Consider the following 21,198-nt stretch of genomic DNA (forward strand, 5'->3'; position numbering starts at 1 on the left):
AAGAAATTGAATTAGACTACAGCAAATTGGCAAACTTTACCTTGTATCTGTTTCCACCGAGTTTGTTTGGGGCGTTCTTCAACATATCAGCAATACTTGTCTCAACATCTCTTTCAGTTGCATTAGTGTGGGTGTTGATACAGGCTTCTGGAAATTTATAAGAATTAATTAATATATATAATTATAATTCACTTTGCTATTCCCCATTCCACAGTCCTCTCGTCCTTCCCACTTCCCTGTCCCCACATCATCCCCACTATTCCCACTTCCCTGTCCCATCGTCCTCCTTACCATTTTCCCCTCCCCTGTCCTTCTTCCTCCCCCACCATCTCCCATTCACCTGTCCCTTTGTCCTCCCCAGCATTCCCCTGTCCCCACCATCCCCAACTCCCCAGTCCCCTCGTCCTCCCCACCATTACCCTCTCCTCTGTCCCCTCGTCTTCCCCACCATACCCCCCTCTCGTCCTCCCCACCATTCCAAACTACCTCATCCGATGCATTCTATAATGGTCTGATGCTTCCATCAGAAAATTGGGAACATCAAATGATCTGATATTCCCATCACTGAAAAATAAGAACAGCTAAAAAAATGAAATGAAAAAAATAAAAAAATAAACTATACTCATGAAATGAACAGTATGGTAAACAACACAGCTCAATTTCAATGCAATGTCACACAAAATTATTAAATCGAAATGAAAATAAATTGAAATCTATGAAAATTCAAATTATCAATACAATCGGAAATATTGAAATAATATCGCAACATAATATAGTGTGGGTTGCTCTTACGTGCAACAGACGGTGCTGTTTTTCAAAAAAGGCATGGTTTTACCTGTCACAAGTGTGGCATCTATACTTATACTCACGAAATGAACGGTATGGTAAACAACATAGCTCAATTGCAATGCAATGTCACAATAACATTTAATAACAATAATAACAATAACATTTAAATATACTTTAAGATATAATCTAGAAGAAAATAAGAACATTGAAACGGTTCATGAACTCGATTTCAATAAAGGACACTATGGGGAACTTTGAAAAACAGTTAATGAGTATAATTAGACAGACTTGTTGCTAGGCAGAGGAGTAAATAATGAGATATATGGCAAATTTTGCAAAATATACGGCACACAAACATTCATACCCAAACAAAGCAAAATGCTAGGTAAGAACAAAGCAGTTGGCCCGTAGGGGAAAGGAGATACCCACAAGACTGGAATACAAGTCATTAACAAGCACACAAGTACTACACTACACAACAACCGCACTACTACCAGAACTGGACGAATCACTACCAAAACAACACATTGCACATCACTACCAAAACAACACAACACAACACAAGCATTGGCAAAGAATTATAGACCAGTTGCACTAACATCCCACATAATAAAATTATTTGAGAGTGATCAGGAGTCAGATTACTAGTTTTATAGAGACCAATGACCTCCACAATCCAGGCCAACAAGGATTTAGAGCAGTTTCTATGATCGAGCCACTGAGATCTATAAAGAATTCTGATCAAGAAAGAGATCTAGGGGTGGTTTTAGATAGAAAACTATAACCTGAGGATCATATTAAGAACATTCTGCGAGGGGCCTATGCTACACTTTTTAACTTTAGAATTGCTTTTAAATACATAGGTCAAAAAGTTTTAAAAGTTTTAAAAGTTTTTTAAACCTCTCGTGTATCATGAGTGTGTTAAAGCATCAGATGGTGCATTCAGATGATGAATATTACCTAGTTCCTTCATCTGGGAAGAATGAACACATATTGGTGCATTCGGATGATAAAAACTAACTACTGTAGTTTAATTGATCAACAGACTGTATATCATATGCAGACTGTATGTGGATCTGCGGGCCACTCCAAACAACAGCCTGGTGGACCAAGCTCCACCAGGGCTAAAGCACAAAGTGATATAGATGTGATAGAGAAACTAGGTCAAATGGAGGAGTAGGTCTGTATATTAAACAGCACCTGACGTGCACAGAGCTACTAAACTCAATGTGGTGGTAGAGTGGTGGGGGGGGGGGGGGAAACATTGCAGAAAAAAACAAAAATACAATTTGGTCAACAAAACAGCATTGTTTAAAATAGAAGACATGGGTTGTCATTTTGGGGGTAAGGTAGGTTACATTGAGTTAATTAGTTAGTACTTAGTTTTTATCTTAAACTGGTTGGGAGAGGTACAGTGTTGCTGTGCTGGTGAAAGAACACCTAAAGGTAAATTAAATAATGATTGCGAATCCACAAGAAGTTGACATAATATCGCTAGAGATCTGCAATCAGGATGATAAACTTTCCTTAAAGAATTTGACAAACACTTGCTGATAGGACATGAAGTAAATGAAATGTATGTCAAGTTTTGTGAAATATATGATAAAAGCACAACAAAATTTGTACCAAAGGAGAGATGCAGAACTAGGAAAAGGGGTTTGTTCAACAGAAATTGCGAGAGGGCCTGAGACCCAAACACACACAAATGGAATCAATATATAGCAAGAGGCCAAACCCCCAAACATACAAGCGATGCAAAGATGCGAGAAACAGCAGCAGCATTAAGGAGAGGGACTTAAGGACCATAAATAAAGTGTGAAAATAAACTCGAGTAAATTTTTTTATTTTTTAAACTACTCTCGACAGTGAAGAAAAACAAATATTCAGACGATTTGTGTTATAATCATTAATCTTACACTTTCGGTCATATTCAACAACACAAATACATACACACACATTCCTGTTGCTGTAGCAAGTGAAGAATTACACACACAGATCACAATAACGTGATGCATCAAATGAACAAATCCACAAGGGCCGTGACGAGGATTCGAACCTGCGTCCGGGAGCATCCCAGACACTGCCTTAATCGACTGAGCTACAACAGGGTAAAAGGGTTGAAACCGAAGTTCTACTGAACTTACTGGATCCCATAGCCTCTCCGAGGCACAAACCAGGCTTTTACACAACCCCCCCCCCCCTGCACCCGAGCTATGTCAACAGGCCGTTCTCCCTCTTCGCCCTTCCGAATGCACCATATCAGTAATTTTTTTAATAATCTTTTAAAAATAGTAAATGCCACTATTTTTGCAAAATTATTACGAGATCTATTATTCTATAGAATAATGCATATAAATGCATATATGCATATAAATACAAAACATAAATACAAAACAAGTAAATGTAAATAATTTTACCTTGCACCTAGATCCACCAAGCCTGTATGGCGCGCGTTTCAGTACTTCTGAAATCTAGAACTATCTTGAATCTCTAATCTGCAATGAAACAATACATATTATTGCACTTACCAAAACATGGATGAATGTAGAAAATACAGAACTATTAGCTGAATATCAAATAAATGGATTTAATCTATTTCACACAGATAGATATATTACACCGTGTATATTAGGTAATACCTAACATACACGCCTCCACACACACTACATTTGAAATGTAGTCTCAAAAAGACTACATTTCAACAGCAAAGATTACTCCATAAAAAAAATAATTAAATTATTGACCAACATGAGAGAGGGTTAGCCAACATGAGAGGGTTGTGTTGATTGCCTGAAAATATTTAAATTGTGTAATGTATTGAATGGCATTTTTCAAGTTACAACATTTTTTAAATTACTGAACTAGGTTCTAGGCTTTGCTAGGCTTAATTCAATTATTACAGATAAGCCTAACCTAGCCTAGAACCCAGTGGGTTTTCTTCCTATTGGGGAGTGTTGTACATGCCTCGCCTCCACATACACACTAGCACAGCCAGGCCTCGCCTCCACATACACACTAGCACAGCCAGGCCTCGCCTCCACATACACCAGCACAGCCAGGCCTCGCCTCCACATACACACTAGCACAGCCAGGCCTCGCCTCCACATACACACTAGCACAGCCAGGCCTCGCCTCCACATACACCAGCACTGCCAGGCCTCGCCTCCACATACACCAGCACTGCCAGGCCTCGCCTCCACATACTCACCAGCACAGCCAGGCCTCGCCTCCACATACACCAGCACTGCCAGGCCTCGCCTCGCCTCCACATACACCAGCACTGCCAGGCCTCGCCTCCACATTTAAACCAACCAAGCCCACAAATACGTTAACATGGACCAGCATTACACCGTCTAACATACTCTGTCAGATGTAACAACTAAATTTGTGAATTCAAGACCAAATCTATTGTATAACACAGTGTTAGTACGAGAAAAACATTACTTACATTCGAAGCCGTGTTTTAAAATGGCGGCGGTCTTGTACTGACGCTCCAAACTGTGTGTTCGTTTGCGTATGATGAACGTGTGACAATTTACTACAACAATTATTTAATTATTCTTATTCTTTATTTTAATATTTTTAGGGTACATGAAATTTCAAACTTATTTGCACACAATAATATAATTGCATTGTCATAACCTTTATATATTACGGAAAATACGATGACATGAACGAAGTCAAAGTGAAGTTGAAGTCAAAGTCATTCGCCGAACGTATTAGTCATTTTTTTTCTCCCAAACGATAGGGGTAACAAATCCACAGAGAATATAAGTGTACAGTAAAGTCAATTTTATTCAGGAAAGTACATACATAGTTGATTTACAAACATAATGTTGGATTTATAGATAGAGCTAGTGCATACAATACCTAAAGCCACTATAGTAGGCATATAGCATTTCAGGCAACCGGGCAGTATATATGGACCCCTTACTCAAATCTCTGAATATGTTAGATATTAAGTCCCTGCACATACTCTCATGTGTATTTTATATATATAAAACGCTGCACTGTAATGTCAATCCTGACCTTAAAAGCTTCCTAGAAGGTTGTAACAGATCCCATGAGCACCACACCAGAAACAAATACCTATTTGATATTCCAAGAGTACGACTTAGTCAAACTAGAAATGCTTTACAAATCAAGAGACCTCGAATGTGGAATGACCTTCCCAATTATGTTAAAAACTGTACCTCTCCCAACCAGTTTAAGATAAATAAAGATAAATTTATAAGTTAAGAAAAATTCCACAAATCAACAACCCTGTTACTGACCCGGTATTTACCCAAGTCTTTCCTAAATCTAAACTTATCCAATTTATACCCATTGTTTCGTGTTCTATCTTGTGTTGACAATTTTAATACCCTATTAATATCCCCTTTGTTATATCTATTCAGGAAATTGTGGTTGATCCCGAACCCATTGATAATGTGACGACTTATACAGAATTTTGTAACTATATCATCAAGATTGTAACCAGCTTAGCTAAATGTAGTGTGGGGTTCAGTCCCTAAGCCCATATATGTGCCTCTCTAACCATTTAGGTTACAGGGCAAAAACATAAAAACAAAGGTAACTGCAGAAGGCCTATTGGCCCATACCAGGCAGCTCCTATCTATAACAGATAAACACTAAGTACTACCTAATTAACTCAATGTAACCTACCAACCTAACCCCCTATCCACCTAACCTATCCACCGCTGCCCACTGGATGGGGGGCGGTGTGCATGACAAACATATAAATTTTGATACTAGCTCTCCACATATGTCAGTTGCTTAACACTTTAGTGCGCGCCGCGGCGTTCTGGGCGCTCAAGCGTAAACACAAAAAAGTTTATAATCTTTTCACGCTCCTAACCTCAATTCTCAAGCTACGTTTTTCATTTTGGTATCAATGCGTTGGCAATAAAATTCTCTACAAGATCATATGCATAAAATGTCACCGAAGCATTTGGTATCCCACCACGAAGTAAATAAACACGAAGATGACTCGCCGTGACACCCAAACAGGAAGTAAATGTTCATACTCTTTCGTTTGTTGCCAGCCTCACAGTCATCCTACAGCGCTCATTTTGATATCACTGAACTCGCAATAAAATTCCCCACCCAGACATATGCCTATCAATGTCTAATTATGGTATCGGGTGACCCGCACGAGTGTGGGAACTGGGCGAAGCGTTAGCCGTGATTTCAGCAGGGACGACACTGTTGGGATGCAGTGCTTTGAATGTTTATACTTATTTAACTCTCCTGACATTATTTCTGAAGCTACGTATTTCATTTTTATAGCAATGTGTTCGCAATAGAAAGTTCTATAAGAACATGGGTAGAGTTGGCCAACACAGCGTCAAATAAATTTGCGGCGAATAAAATCTTACGCGTGTTTGTACCCGTGAGCGTCAAAAGTTTTTACTTTGCTCATGTTTTTCAAGTTTATACTTGTTTCACACCGTTTTTTTTGTATAGTGTTCGGAATAAAATTCCCTACACAGACATATGCATATCAAATACAATTCCTTGGAATTCACAGCTGTAGAGATGACGGAAAACACACAACCGGAACCAGCTCTTGACACTCCAACTCACACCCGCAACACCCACACAAAAAGTTTCTCTTGTTTCATGTATACTTACTTTAGTTTTCGTGCTACAGTTCTCATTTAGGTATCAAAATATTCCTAAGAAAATAGACTACAATACTGAAACAATCTAAGACAATTATGTGTACTTACCAAAGCAAAGACGATTGTAGTAAAATAAGTTGAGCATTTTATCTCCACTCCACCTCCTTCAGGTACTGATTCCTGAAGTTGCTCAACAGATGTTCCTAGGTGGAGTGAAGCTGATGTAGGTGGTTATTTCTTGTCCACCCAATACACCCTTTTCCTGTGATAAGTGGTGTAATTACAAGGTATGACGCAAAGTGGAACATCGCATGTCTTGCACGCTATACCAGTTTCCTTCCTGATACCCGACTTTGAACACACTTCACACCTGCGACGTTTGGGGATTTTTACCAGCTCATGTTTCAATTTATAGTTCAGGCGAGTCTCTGCTATAACAACACGTCGCTGTTGTCTCTGGGTTGGCAATAAACTACTGTCTGAATCGTCGCTCTCACTATTGTTTTCAAACAGTAATGTGGAATATGAATTATCTTCATCAGATTCAGCTTCAGCACTAGGTGTAGACGTGAAGAGAGGGCGCCTCACACCCGACGGGCCAGGTGTTGACGGGTCAGCAGGAGGATACACAGGACCAGTGTCATGATTTATGTCTGGAGCATGAACTAGATGTGGAGATGGTGTAGTTGTTGCAGGCCACTCTGCCATGTCAAATTTCAATAAAGACCAAATAGCAACTTCATGGAACTAGAGCAGAGTTAGTTTCCTTCGATCATCTGTGTTGGCCTTGTACAATGCATGTACAATGCATTGAGTAAAGACCAAATAGCAACTTCATGGAACTAGAGCAGAGTTAGTTTCCTTCGATCATCTGTGTTGGCCTTGTACAATGCAACCACAAGTTGACATTGAATGTGAATTAACAATGAGACAAGTAAGATTTATACTAATACATTTATACTAACTCTGTTGAGCGTTGACCATTTATACATCAAATCTGTTGATGTGAGCACTTTAGTTTAGTCTGCCGTTTAAAGAAAAAAAGAGCATATCAATGGTATATCACAGAAAACGAATTTATCATAAACTCATGTATTTGTCTTATCATATTGAACTGCATTCATATTTTTAATATATAACAATATGAATATACAAATTTCTGTAAATCCCCTACCTTGTTGGAATCTGTGGAAATGAATGAGCAAATGTGCTGGCTGAAGGCGCTGAAGGAAACCACATTGGTTTCATTTTGGATACAAATGTCCATGGAGATTCAAAATGGAAACTAATTATATAGTTGAACCTGCAGAGACGAGTTTAAGAATCTGTGTTGAGAGTGATGGACACAGCCTTCACAATTATACTTCAGAGAATGTAAACATCTAAGAGTCATTAGAAATATGTGTAGAATAATAAACCCTACATTGTTTGAGTTAGGGAAAACACCATTTGTGATATATAGATACTATAGCTGTTCCTAAAGATTCACCCTTTTTTGCACCAGCAAGATAACATATAAGATTTTAAGAGTTGACGAATGTTAATATTCTTGTTTGATAAACTGTGAACTTGAGACATAGTTAATAAGAACATATTAACACAACAAAATGTTTTCAAAATCTTTAACACCACTTTCCAGCAACTTATATAATTTATATAAATTATTTTAGAGAATAATACATAAATTATATATTTAAACATGATATAGTGTTTAGTGGAATGTATAAGGAGTCAAATTGTGTTAAAAAGAGCAATTTTTAGAAAATTTGGAAAAATACTTTTTTCTGTTCAAATTATAACTAAATGGATTTTAAAGGTTTCACTCAGCCAATATATATCATTCACAATTTATTAATGAATTTTACAAAAAAACACCATAAATTTTATATTTAAACATGTAAAAACTATTTGTTTTACATTTGGAAGAAAATAATTGTAGAAAAACAATTTATAATTAAACCTTTGTGTTTGGATTTTTTGAGTAAAAGTTTCTCAAAGGCTCTCCTGCACCATTCTCAATGCAAATCATTCCCACACCTATGGGAAGAGATAGGCGAACGTTGTGTAGATGATTTGTGTTTGCTGGGTATTCGCATTCTGAGGTCTCTTCCTATAATAACCTAAGTCGAGGCCAAACACTTCTTTATATATATGTTGCTATACCTTAGGGCGGATATGTAAGACCGCCGTAACCGACCTCCCATCTTCAAAACTAACCATTCGACCAAACTGATCTGTTATTTTAATACTTACTTTCTCCAACGTGTTAGTGTTTAATGTTTTGTACACTAGAGGGTGAGCCCCTCTAGAATATGAGTCATGATAATTGATTGCATCTAAGATATTTACAATCTGCCCTCCGTATCGTTCAGGCTCGATGACGTCACTATAAATGAGTAAATAGTCACAACCCCCGTCAATGTCTGGGGGCGATAAGGCCACAGTCTTGGAGGCTGACGTAATGTCATCTGTTTTTGCTCGATAAATGGTGTATTTGCGACTGCTGTCAAAACCAAGTACATTAGCTATTCTGTGTTTAAATTGAAAGCTGAGAGAATTTAATGAGCCAGTACTTCCACTGTTAAGAGTTGAAGCTAGTAATACCCTCTCTACAGATTGGTCATAGGTGAGGATTGGTTCTTTATCTGAGAAGTATATTTTGAAATCATCCCTAAAGCTAAGCTGCATGTCGGTTGTTATTTGTCGACTAACCACGTCTGTAATGAATTTGATGTTTCTTGATAATATGTTGGTTTTTGGGTGGAAGGTGTATATGAGGTGTTCTGGACTCTTAGAAAGAGTTCCACGTTTAAAAGTGGCATAGATATCTATACCAGAGTCCTCCTCATCTTTTATGATGGCATTAATTCGCCTAGGTAGGAGTATGTTGACTAAAGCCACTTCATGTTTAATGGAAGGGTTTAAATGTAGTGTTGGGATGGTGTTTGTAAATGCTGAACTCGCGTTGTTGTAAATATCTCCTTGATCGAGACTGGTAAGATATATGTAATGTTCTTCCCCCATTGTCCCGTTATGTACTGAAAGGCCAATATACAGGGGATGGGTTTTTGTAAGAAGGGAGAAAATAAACAACATAACTTATATTTTATTTTATTAAACTACTTAAAGAACTACAACAGGTGAAGATTCCCACACATTTTTTAAGAATAGTGATTAACCACTCCCCCCCTTGCTACTACTACTGCTGGCTGCTGCTACCTCCACTGCTGCTTCCGCCGGGGCTACTGTAGCTGCCACTACCTCAACTTCTTTACTGGAGTGGTGGTTACAGCTTTCGTTGTTTTTTCGGGGGGGGGAAGATAACAGGAATATTTCCTGCGACTCTCCATCGAAGATGGAGTCGATACGGCGATTCGCCCCCGTTTCAAAGTCGAGGAGTGGCTCAATCCTCCGTTTAACTGAGGTTGACGTTGTAGGGGGTGGTGGAGAGGTGGAGGTGGAGCCGTATTCCTGAGAGTGTTTCTTCTTCCTGGGTGTGGCTGGTGGTGCTGCAGGAGTAGAACGAGAAGAGGTTCTTGGTGTGGTACCACCCTCTCCCACCACGGCGTCGAGCGTTATAGTAAGATTATCAGCACTTGGGTCGTCGAACGGGAGGGGTGCCACTGATGGGGTAACAGCGGCAGGTCGTTTGAGGATGACTAACTCTTTGTTGAGTTTGGCGAGTTCTTGATGAAGAGACAGCAGCATGGGTCCAATGTCCTTGTGCCAGTTGACCATACCGTCGCGGGAAGCCCCTAAGCCGTAGGGTACCACTAGTCGAGTCATGGTTGGGGTTGCCGCCATTAAATTGCCCACCTTTGTTAGGCACATCTTCAGCCAGTACTGTCTGTTCTTGGCGGTATCCAGGGTGACGTTAGTGACGTAGTGAGTGTCGGCGGAAGTCTGCACTTGTTCCTGGGCTATTGGGTTTGACTCGAAGGGGGCTCCTTCCCCGAATGCAGAAATCAACCCCACAAAAGTGGGCCTGAAGTAAAGGACGGGCTCCTCTATGAGATCTTGTCCGTCGGAGGGGAGAGGGGCTATCTTCACAACAATGTCCCCCGGGGTAGACCGACAACGAATTATTGCCCTATTGGCATTACCCAGTCCTTCACGTTCCACACGGGCGAAGGAGAACGTCTTCCAGATGACGGAAGCCAGTCCATAGGGTCGCACAACAGCAGCTGCCAAGTCGTAGATGATGACGTCCCCCACCCCAAAGGCGTGGGAGTCAGTGATATCGTCGCTGACGGTCTTGATACAAGCCAGAGACATGGTGAGAGGGCGGGTGCGGGGAGCTCGTCGTCGTCAACTGTAGTATAGTGTTCCAGGAGCGGCGGTGGGCGACCTTTAAATACACCTGTGACCCACCTGGGGGGAGAGGGGTGAAGGGGTGTGGGGTAGAGATCACCTTATGTGCCCATAGACACTCCGCCCAGACTCAAAGGCTGTAATCATATCACGATGTTGGAAGGTTAATTTTTCCATCTGCCAAATCTCTGTCTGGATCTCCTGAGATGAATACTCCTCATACCTTTTCACCGTTTCTCCAAATGACTTAAAAACCCGTTCTGGGGGAGCACTCAACACAAGACGGTCATAACAATCCCATAAGGCATATATCAATCTACTTTTGTGTTCGACAAACTTGTAGTAACGTTGAGTAGCAACCAAACGCTTCAATAGGGGAGATTTTTCTCCCTCCTCTACTGCCGCAGGGGGGGTGGAAGCTCTCTCCATGGTGGATACACAACTGAATATAAAGTCGTTTAAGATGTGCTTCATATAGGTTTTTTTTCAATACGGTTCCCAATGGGGCCTCCTATGGATACCCCTACCCCCTTTTAACTGTGATCTGGCGCGAGAATTACGTATAAAGGATGGGTCTACACCAGCCACCTTCAGTAAAATCCTTACATCTGCCTTGTCACCCGTCCTAAATTGCCCCTTAGTAAAGGCTATAGTTTTAATTATATCTAAAATATTTAAATTTTGCACAGGCTTTAATAAATTCCCGCGACTATCCCATACCACCTGTTGACTGTTTTGTTCAAACATGTTCAATAATGTTTTGACGTGGGGAATTTCCCCTATTTTAAAATACACATTTATTAAGTTGTCCAGACTTGGGTTTTGGGGTGTGGTGGTGGTGGCTTTGTGGCGAGAGGGCCCAGCAACAGCTACCCGCATCTCAGGCGGTAGAATGGAATGTATCCTTTTTTTTATTTGTTTTTTTAAAGGGCGACGGTCGCACCTGTCCCGTGTTTTTTGTTGAAAGAAGCCCGCGGCGGCGGGCACCTGCGCGGCGGCCGGCGCTGCGGGGGGGCGGGCAATATCTTTTAAAGGTTGTCTGACCAGTCCCCCCTGTCTGGTAGGGCTATATCGTTCAAAGGAGCTACCGTGGCAACACCGTCCACAAGTTGTTGTTGCTGGAGGGGGTGTGGGGGGAGTGTCCACTCCCCCCACGCCATCATCACCACCGCTAGAGTCACAGCCAAGGTGCTTACAGCCGCCACCAACATTATTAGCCGAATTGCCCCATTTGCTTTCGTTTTTTAAAGAGAAGGACTTATTTCCACCTCTACCACTGGTGGAAGAGGGTGGAGCCACCTCATTAAGAGGCGATGGAGTACTCTCGTTTTTATTAAATAAATATTTTTCGGCAACGAGTCGTGGTACTAGGCAATATTCTTTCACCATTTTTTTCTCTTCTTACGTAATTACTTAATTAGAGAGGAAATTAACGATACAGCCAAAGGTAACAGAGCTGCCAATATAGCACCACCTCTCCTAGAGGTTAAAATGATTTTCTTTTTGTACAATGGAGTTTTCTTACGCGCCACAGAACGAATGTCATTCTGATACCTCTGTAGTCCATTAATTATCTGAGGTTGAACTGGGATGTTTCGTTTCAGAAAATTGGCAAAAATTTCACAAATTGATTCAATTTCCTGTCGTTTTAAAGCCTTGATTAGTTTATTCCGCTTCTTGGGTGATAAATTGTTTAATAAAAATAACAGTTGATGGTGTTTCTCTACGAGAGAGTCCTGATGAACGGTCATTTTTTTTTTTCAAAATTTGACGATGTCTTGAGCTTTAATCCAGCAATTGCTGGAATCTGGGTACCCTCTCCACTTGACGAAATATTCTCTGTGTCCTTTCGATGTCTTCCTAGACTGTAATATCGTTATGGGGAAATAGTCTGGAAGCGTTGTTGAAATCAATTCTTGCTCATAAAACATACCACTGATCGGCTCGTTGGTTAAATCTTTGACTTTATAGGTTGGGATTGGTTGTGTTCTATCGATATGAGACACTTGAAATATTTCTTCTGTATTTTGGGGCCAAAAGCCCTTGTGAAATGTATTCCTTCGCTTTGCTAGTCGTACATACTGCCCAACCTGCAGTTGTGGACTGATGGAAGTTATAGGGTGGTCATTGTTTAAATACATGACCTTAAACTGTCTTCGTATATCTTCAATGTTTTGCAACTTATGGATGGCATGTGGAGTATTTTTTAGTATTCTGTGGAAAGTGTGGTTGTATACATTCACAACTTTTGGAAGGATGTGAATGTATTGTAAAGAATTAGCCTGGGTCATATAATGATACAGTTTATGTTTTAAAGTTTTGATGGCCCGCTCCACTATACTAGATTTCATTTCCGAAAATACACTATATAACTTAATATTTTTCTTATTCAGATAATTTTGAACAGTCCTGTTGTAAAATTCTCTACCTCGGTCGGTGAATATTCGTCTTACCCCGGGAAACTGAGAGGTTTCCTCTAACACCTTCTTTAGGGCAGCTACCACATCCGTTGAATTTTTTGTTTTTAAAGTTTGAGTCTGCATTAGGCGAGAATAAACATCGACACAAATCAAAATATATTTTACACCACTATTGTATTTTTGTAAACTACAAAAGTCTCCCAAATCACAGGCAATTATGGTGCGGGGTTTAGGAGCTAATATTTTTCGCCGAGGAAATCTAACTAAATTTCTTCTGTGTAATGTGTAAGATCGTTCCCCACGGAGAAATTCCCTCACATCTGCAATACTGATGCTGGTGTCTTTAAGTCTGGCAGCCTTATACAATTTTTGAATTGATCCTGTGAAACCACCCGGGGTAGAAATGTCATTGTAGATGGAGGTAAGAATTGACCGTTTCTTCGTCGTTAAAGGCATTTTTTTTTTTTTTTTTTTTTTTTTTTTTTGTTCACATATGATAAACAATTTCACACTGGTCTTCATTGACAACCCCCGTTCGTAGTTGTAATGTCTCAGGAACTGTCAGATCAACCAATAAATAGCCATACTCTCTCTGGGATATTGCCCGTCGGTATATTTCGACGAAATTATTAATAGTTTTCCGCCCATATAACTGTCCACTTAAAATTTCAAGTTGGGTTATGTCTCTCTGCTTCATTAATATATAATGGGTACAATTCAGAGTTATTGTCCTAGCATATTTCCCCTGGGGAAACAAATTTTGACTAATTAGAATTACAGAAATATTATCGTGTCTGCCTCGGGTGAAGATATTGGCTATAATTGGACTCTGAATGGCTTCCAGGTATAAGTCATCAATTATATACAAAACTGACTCATTTGAAAAAGGATTCTTATACTCTAAAGGGTTAATCAGCCCTTGGGAGAGAGTAACCTTTTTTTGCAAAATGGGGTTCTTTGAAATAGGATGATCAGTATTATTTGCAGTTGACACTATAATTTTTGAGAATTTCCCGTGGTATTTAACACATAAATTTACCACCAGGCTAGTTTTCCCAGAATTGCTAAATCCAGCTACAAATATTCTCGCCGGTTGATGAAAAATATTAAGTTGGTCGTCTGTGGCAGAAGTACACTCCTCCATATTTTCCTCATAAATGATCCAATTACCTGTGGGACAGCCACTTATATATATATATATATATATATATATATATATATATATATATATATATATATATATATATATATATATATATATATATATATATATGATCCAATTACCTGTGGGACAGCCACTTATATATATATATATATATATATATATATATATATATATATATATATATATATATATATATATATATATATATATATATATATATATATATATATATATATATATATATATATATATATATATATATATATATATATATATATATATATATATATATATATATATATATATATATATATATATATATATATATATATATATATATATATATATATATATATATATATATATATATATATATATATATATATATATATATATATATATATATATATATATATATATATATATATATATATATATATATATATATATATATATATATATATATATATATATATATATATATATATATATATATATATATATATATATATATATATATATATATATATATATATATAAGTGGCTGTCCCACAGGTAATTGGATCATTTATGAGGAAAATATGGAGGAGTGTACTTCTGCCACAGACGACCAACTTAATATTTTTCATCAACCGGCGAGAATATTTGTAGCTGGATTTAGCAATTCTGGGAAAACTAGCCTGGTGGTAAATTTATGTGTTAAATACCACGGGAAATTCTCAAAAATTATAGTGTCAACTGCAAATAATACTGATCATCCTATTTCAAAGAACCCCATTTTGCAAAAAAAGGTTACTCTCTCCCAAGGGCTGATTAACCCTTTAGAGTATAAGAATCCTTTTTCAAATGAGTCAGTTTTGTATATAATTGATGACTTATACCTGGAAGCCATTCAGAGTCCAATTATAGCCAATATCTTCACCCGAGGCAGACACGATAATATTTCTGTAATTCTAATTAGTCAAAATTTGTTTCCCCAGGGGAAATATGCTAGGACAATAACTCTGAATTGTACCCATTATATATTAATGAAGCAGAGAGACATAACCCAACTTGAAATTTTAAGTGGACAGTTATATGGGCGGAAAACTATTAATAATTTCGTCGAAATATACCGACGGGCAATATCCCAGAGAGAGTATGGCTATTTATTGGTTGATCTGACAGTTCCTGAGACATTACAACTACGAACGGGGGTTGTCAATGAAGACCAGTGTGAAATTGTTTATCATATGTGAACAAAAAAAAAAAAAAAAAAAAAAAAAAAAAAATGCCTTTAACGACGAAGAAACGGTCAATTCTTACCTCCATCTACAATGACATTTCTACCCCGGGTGGTTTCACAGGATCAATTCAAAAATTGTATAAGGCTGCCAGACTTAAAGACACCAGCATCAGTATTGCAGATGTGAGGGAATTTCTCCGTGGGGAACGATCTTACACATTACACAGAAGAAATTTAGTTAGATTTCCTCGGCGAAAAATATTAGCTCCTAAACCCCGCACCATAATTGCCTGTGATTTGGGAGACTTTTGTAGTTTACAAAAATACAATAGTGGTGTAAAATATATTTTGATTTGTGTCGATGTTTATTCTCGCCTAATGCAGACTCAAACTTTAAAAACAAAAAATTCAACGGATGTGGTAGCTGCCCTAAAGAAGGTGTTAGAGGAAACCTCTCAGTTTCCCGGGGTAAGACGAATATTCACCGACCGAGGTAGAGAATTTTACAACAGGACTGTTCAAAATTATCTGAATAAGAAAAATATTAAGTTATATAGTGTATTTTCGGAAATGAAATCTAGTATAGTGGAGCGGGCCATCAAAACTTTAAAACATAAACTGTATCATTATATGACCCAGGCTAATTCTTTACAATACATTCACATCCTTCCAAAAGTTGTGAATGTATACAACCACACTTTCCACAGAATACTAAAAAATACTCCACATGCCATCCATAAGTTGCAAAACATTGAAGATATACGAAGACAGTTTAAGGTCATGTATTTAAACAATGACCACCCTATAACTTCCATCAGTCCACAACTGCAGGTTGGGCAGTATGTACGACTAGCAAAGCGAAGGAATACATTTCACAAGGGCTTTTGGCCCCAAAATACAGAAGAAATATTTCAAGTGTCTCATATCGATAGAACACAACCAATCCCAACCTATAAAGTCAAAGATTTAACCAACGAGCCGATCAGTGGTATGTTTTATGAGCAAGAATTGATTTCAACAACGCTTCCAGACTATTTCCCCATAACGATATTACAGTCTAGGAAGACATCGAAAGGACACAGAGAATATTTCGTCAAGTGGAGAGGGTACCCAGATTCCAGCAATTGCTGGATTAAAGCTCAAGACATCGTCAAATTTTGAAAAAAAAAAATGACCGTTCATCAGGACTCTCTCGTAGAGAAACACCATCAACTGTTATTTTTATTAAACAATTTATCACCCAAGAAGCGGAATAAACTAATCAAGGCTTTAAAACGACAGGAAATTGAATCAATTTGTGAAATTTTTGCCAATTTTCTGAAACGAAACATCCCAGTTCAACCTCAGATAATTAATGGACTACAGAGGTATCAGAATGACATTCGTTCTGTGGCGCGTAAGAAAACTCCATTGTACAAAAAGAAAATCATTTTAACCTCTAGGAGAGGTGGTGCTATATTGGCAGCTCTGTTACCTTTGGCTGTATCGTTAATTTCCTCTCTAATTAAGTAATTACGTAAGAAGAGAAAAAAATGGTGAAAGAATATTGCCTAGTACCACGACTCGTTGCCGAAAAATATTTATTTAATAAAAACGAGAGTACTCCATCGCCTCTTAATGAGGTGGCTCCACCCTCTTCCACCAGTGGTAGAGGTGGAAATAAGTCCTTCTCTTTAAAAAACGAAAGCAAATGGGGCAATTCGGCTAATAATGTTGGTGGCGGCTGTAAGCACCTTGGCTGTGACTCTAGCGGTGGTGATGATGGCGTGGGGGGAGTGGACACTCCCCCCACACCCCCTCCAGCAACAACAACTTGTGGACGGTGTTGCCACGGTAGCTCCTTTGAACGATATAGCCCTACCAGACAGGGGGGACTGGTCAGACAACCTTTAAAAGATATTGCCCGCCCCCCCGCAGCGCCGGCCGCCGCGCAGGTGCCCGCCGCCGCGGGCTTCTTTCAACAAAAAACACGGGACAGGTGCGACCGTCGCCCTTTAAAAAAACAAATAAAAAAAAGGATACATTCCATTCTACCGCCTGAGATGCGGGTAGCTGTTGCTGGGCCCTCTCGCCACAAAGCCACCACCACCACACCCCAAAACCCAAGTCTGGACAACTTAATAAATGTGTATTTTAAAATAGGGGAAATTCCCCACGTCAAAACATTATTGAACATGTTTGAACAAAACAGTCAACAGGTGGTATGGGATAGTCGCGGGAATTTATTAAAGCCTGTGCAAAATTTAAATATTTTAGATATAATTAAAACTATAGCCTTTACTAAGGGGCAATTTAGGACGGGTGACAAGGCAGATGTAAGGATTTTACTGAAGGTGGCTGGTGTAGACCCATCCTTTATACGTAATTCTCGCGCCAGATCACAGTTAAAAGGGGGTAGGGGTATCCATAGGAGGCCCCATTGGGAACCGTATTGAAAAAAAACCTATATGAAGCACATCTTAAACGACTTTATATTCAGTTGTGTATCCACCATGGAGAGAGCTTCCACCCCCCCTGCGGCAGTAGAGGAGGGAGAAAAATCTCCCCTATTGAAGCGTTTGGTTGCTACTCAACGTTACTACAAGTTTGTCGAACACAAAAGTAGATTGATATATGCCTTATGGGATTGTTATGACCGTCTTGTGTTGAGTGCTCCCCCAGAACGGGTTTTTAAGTCATTTGGAGAAACGGTGAAAAGGTATGAGGAGTATTCATCTCAGGAGATCCAGACAGAGATTTGGCAGATGGAAAAATTAACCTTCCAACATCGTGATATGATTACAGCCTTTGAGTCTGGGCGGAGTGTCTATGGGCACATAAGGTGATCTCTACCCCACACCCCTTCACCCCTCTCCCCCCAGGTGGGTCACAGGTGTATTTAAAGGTCGCCCACCGCCGCTCCTGGAACACTATACTACAGTTGACGACGACGAGCTCCCCGCACCCGCCCTCTCACCATGTCTCTGGCTTGTATCAAGACCGTCAGCGACGATATCACTGACTCCCACGCCTTTGGGGTGGGGGACGTCATCATCTACGACTTGGCAGCTGCTGTTGTGCGACCCTATGGACTGGCTTCCGTCATCTGGAAGACGTTCTCCTTCGCCCGTGTGGAACGTGAAGGACTGGGTAATGCCAATAGGGCAATAATTCGTTGTCGGTCTACCCCGGGGGACATTGTTGTGAAGATAGCCCCTCTCCCCTCCGACGGACAAGATCTCATAGAGGAGCCCGTCCTTTACTTCAGGCCCACTTTTGTGGGGTTGATTTCTGCATTCGGGGAAGGAGCCCCCTTCGAGTCAAACCCAATAGCCCAGGAACAAGTGCAGACTTCCGCCGACACTCACTACGTCACTAACGTCACCCTGGATACCGCCAAGAACAGACAGTACTGGCTGAAGATGTGCCTAACAAAGGTGGGCAATTTAATGGCGGCAACCCCAACCATGACTCGACTAGTGGTACCCTACGGCTTAGGGGCTTCCCGCGACGGTATGGTCAACTGGCACAAGGACATTGGACCCATGCTGCTGTCTCTTCATCAAGAACTCGCCAAACTCAACAAAGAGTTAGTCATCCTCAAACGACCTGCCGCTGTTACCCCATCAGTGGCACCCCTCCCGTTCGACGACCCAAGTGCTGATAATCTTACTATAACGCTCGACGCCGTGGTGGGAGAGGGTGGTACCACACCAAGAACCTCTTCTCGTTCTACTCCTGCAGCACCACCAGCCACACCCAGGAAGAAGAAACACTCTCAGGAATACGGCTCCACCTCCACCTCTCCACCACCCCCTACAACGTCAACCTCAGTTAAACGGAGGATTGAGCCACTCCTCGACTTTGAAACGGGGGCGAATCGCCGTATCGACTCCATCTTCGATGGAGAGTCGCAGGAAATATTCCTGTTATCTTCCCCCCCCCGAAAAAACAACGAAAGCTGTAACCACCACTCCAGTAAAGAAGTTGAGGTAGTGGCAGCTACAGTAGCCCCGGCGGAAGCAGCAGTGGAGGTAGCAGCAGCCAGCAGTAGTAGTAGCGAGGGGGGGAGTGGTTAATCACTATTCTTAAAAAATGTGTGGGAATCTTCACCTGTTGTAGTTCTTTAAGTAGTTTAATAAAATAAAATATAAGTTATGTTGTTTATTTTCTCCCTTCTTACAAAAACCCATCCCCTGTATATTGGCCTTTCAGTACATAACGGGACAATGGGGGAAGAACATTACATATATCTTACCAGTCTCGATCAAGGAGATATTTACAACAACGCGAGTTCAGCATTTACAAACACCATCCCAACACTACATTTAAACCCTTCCATTAAACATGAAGTGGCTTTAGTCAACATACTCCTACCTAGGCGAATTAATGCCATCATAAAAGATGAGGAGGACTCTGGTATAGATATCTATGCCACTTTTAAACGTGGAACTCTTTCTAAGAGTCCAGAACACCTCATATACACCTTCCACCCAAAAACCAACATATTATCAAGAAACATCAAATTCATTACAGACGTGGTTAGTCGACAAATAACAACCGACATGCAGCTTAGCTTTAGGGATGATTTCAAAATATACTTCTCAGATAAAGAACCAATCCTCACCTATGACCAATCTGTAGAGAGGGTATTACTAGCTTCAACTCTTAACAGTGGAAGTACTGGCTCATTAAATTCTCTCAGCTTTCAATTTAAACACAGAATAGCTAATGTACTTGGTTTTGACAGCAGTCGCAAATACACCATTTATCGAGCAAAAACAGATGACATTACGTCAGCCTCCAAGACTGTGGCCTTATCGCCCCCAGACATTGACGGGGGTTGTGACTATTTACTCATTTATAGTGACGTCATCGAGCCTGAACGATACGGAGGGCAGATTGTAAATATCTTAGATGCAATCAATTATCATGACTCATATTCTAGAGGGGCTCACCCTCTAGTGTACAAAACATTAAACACTAACACGTTGGAGAAAGTAAGTATTAAAATAACAGATCAGTTTGGTCGAATGGTTAGTTTTGAAGATGGGAGGTCGGTTACGGCGGTCTTACATATCCGCCCTAAGGTATAGCAACATATATATAAAGAAGTGTTTGGCCTCGACTTAGGTTATTATAGGAAGAGACCTCAGAATGCGAATACCCAGCAAACACAAATCATCTACACAACGTTCGCCTATCTCTTCCCATAGGTGTGGGAATGATTTGCATTGAGAATGGTGCAGGAGAGCCTTTGAGAAACTTTTACTCAAAAAATCCAAACACAAAGGTTTAATTATAAATTGTTTTTCTACAATTATTTTCTTCCAAATGTAAAACAAATAGTTTTTACATGTTTAAATATAAAATTTATGGTGTTTTTTTGTAAAATTCATTAATAAATTGTGAATGATATATATTGGCTGAGTGAAACCTTTAAAATCCATTTAGTTATAATTTGAACAGAAAAAAGTATTTTTCCAAATTTTCTAAAAATTGCTCTTTTTAACACAATTTGACTCCTTATACATTCCACTAAACACTATATCATGTTTAAATATATAATTTATGTATTATTCTCTAAAATAATTTATATAAATTATATAAGTTGCTGGAAAGTGGTGTTAAAGATTTTGAAAACATTTTGTTGTGTTAATATGTTCTTATTAACTATGTCTCAAG

Source organism: Procambarus clarkii, chromosome 37 (assembly GCF_040958095.1).
Source record: "Procambarus clarkii isolate CNS0578487 chromosome 37, FALCON_Pclarkii_2.0, whole genome shotgun sequence".
NCBI classification, from domain to species: domain Eukaryota; kingdom Metazoa; phylum Arthropoda; class Malacostraca; order Decapoda; family Cambaridae; genus Procambarus; species Procambarus clarkii.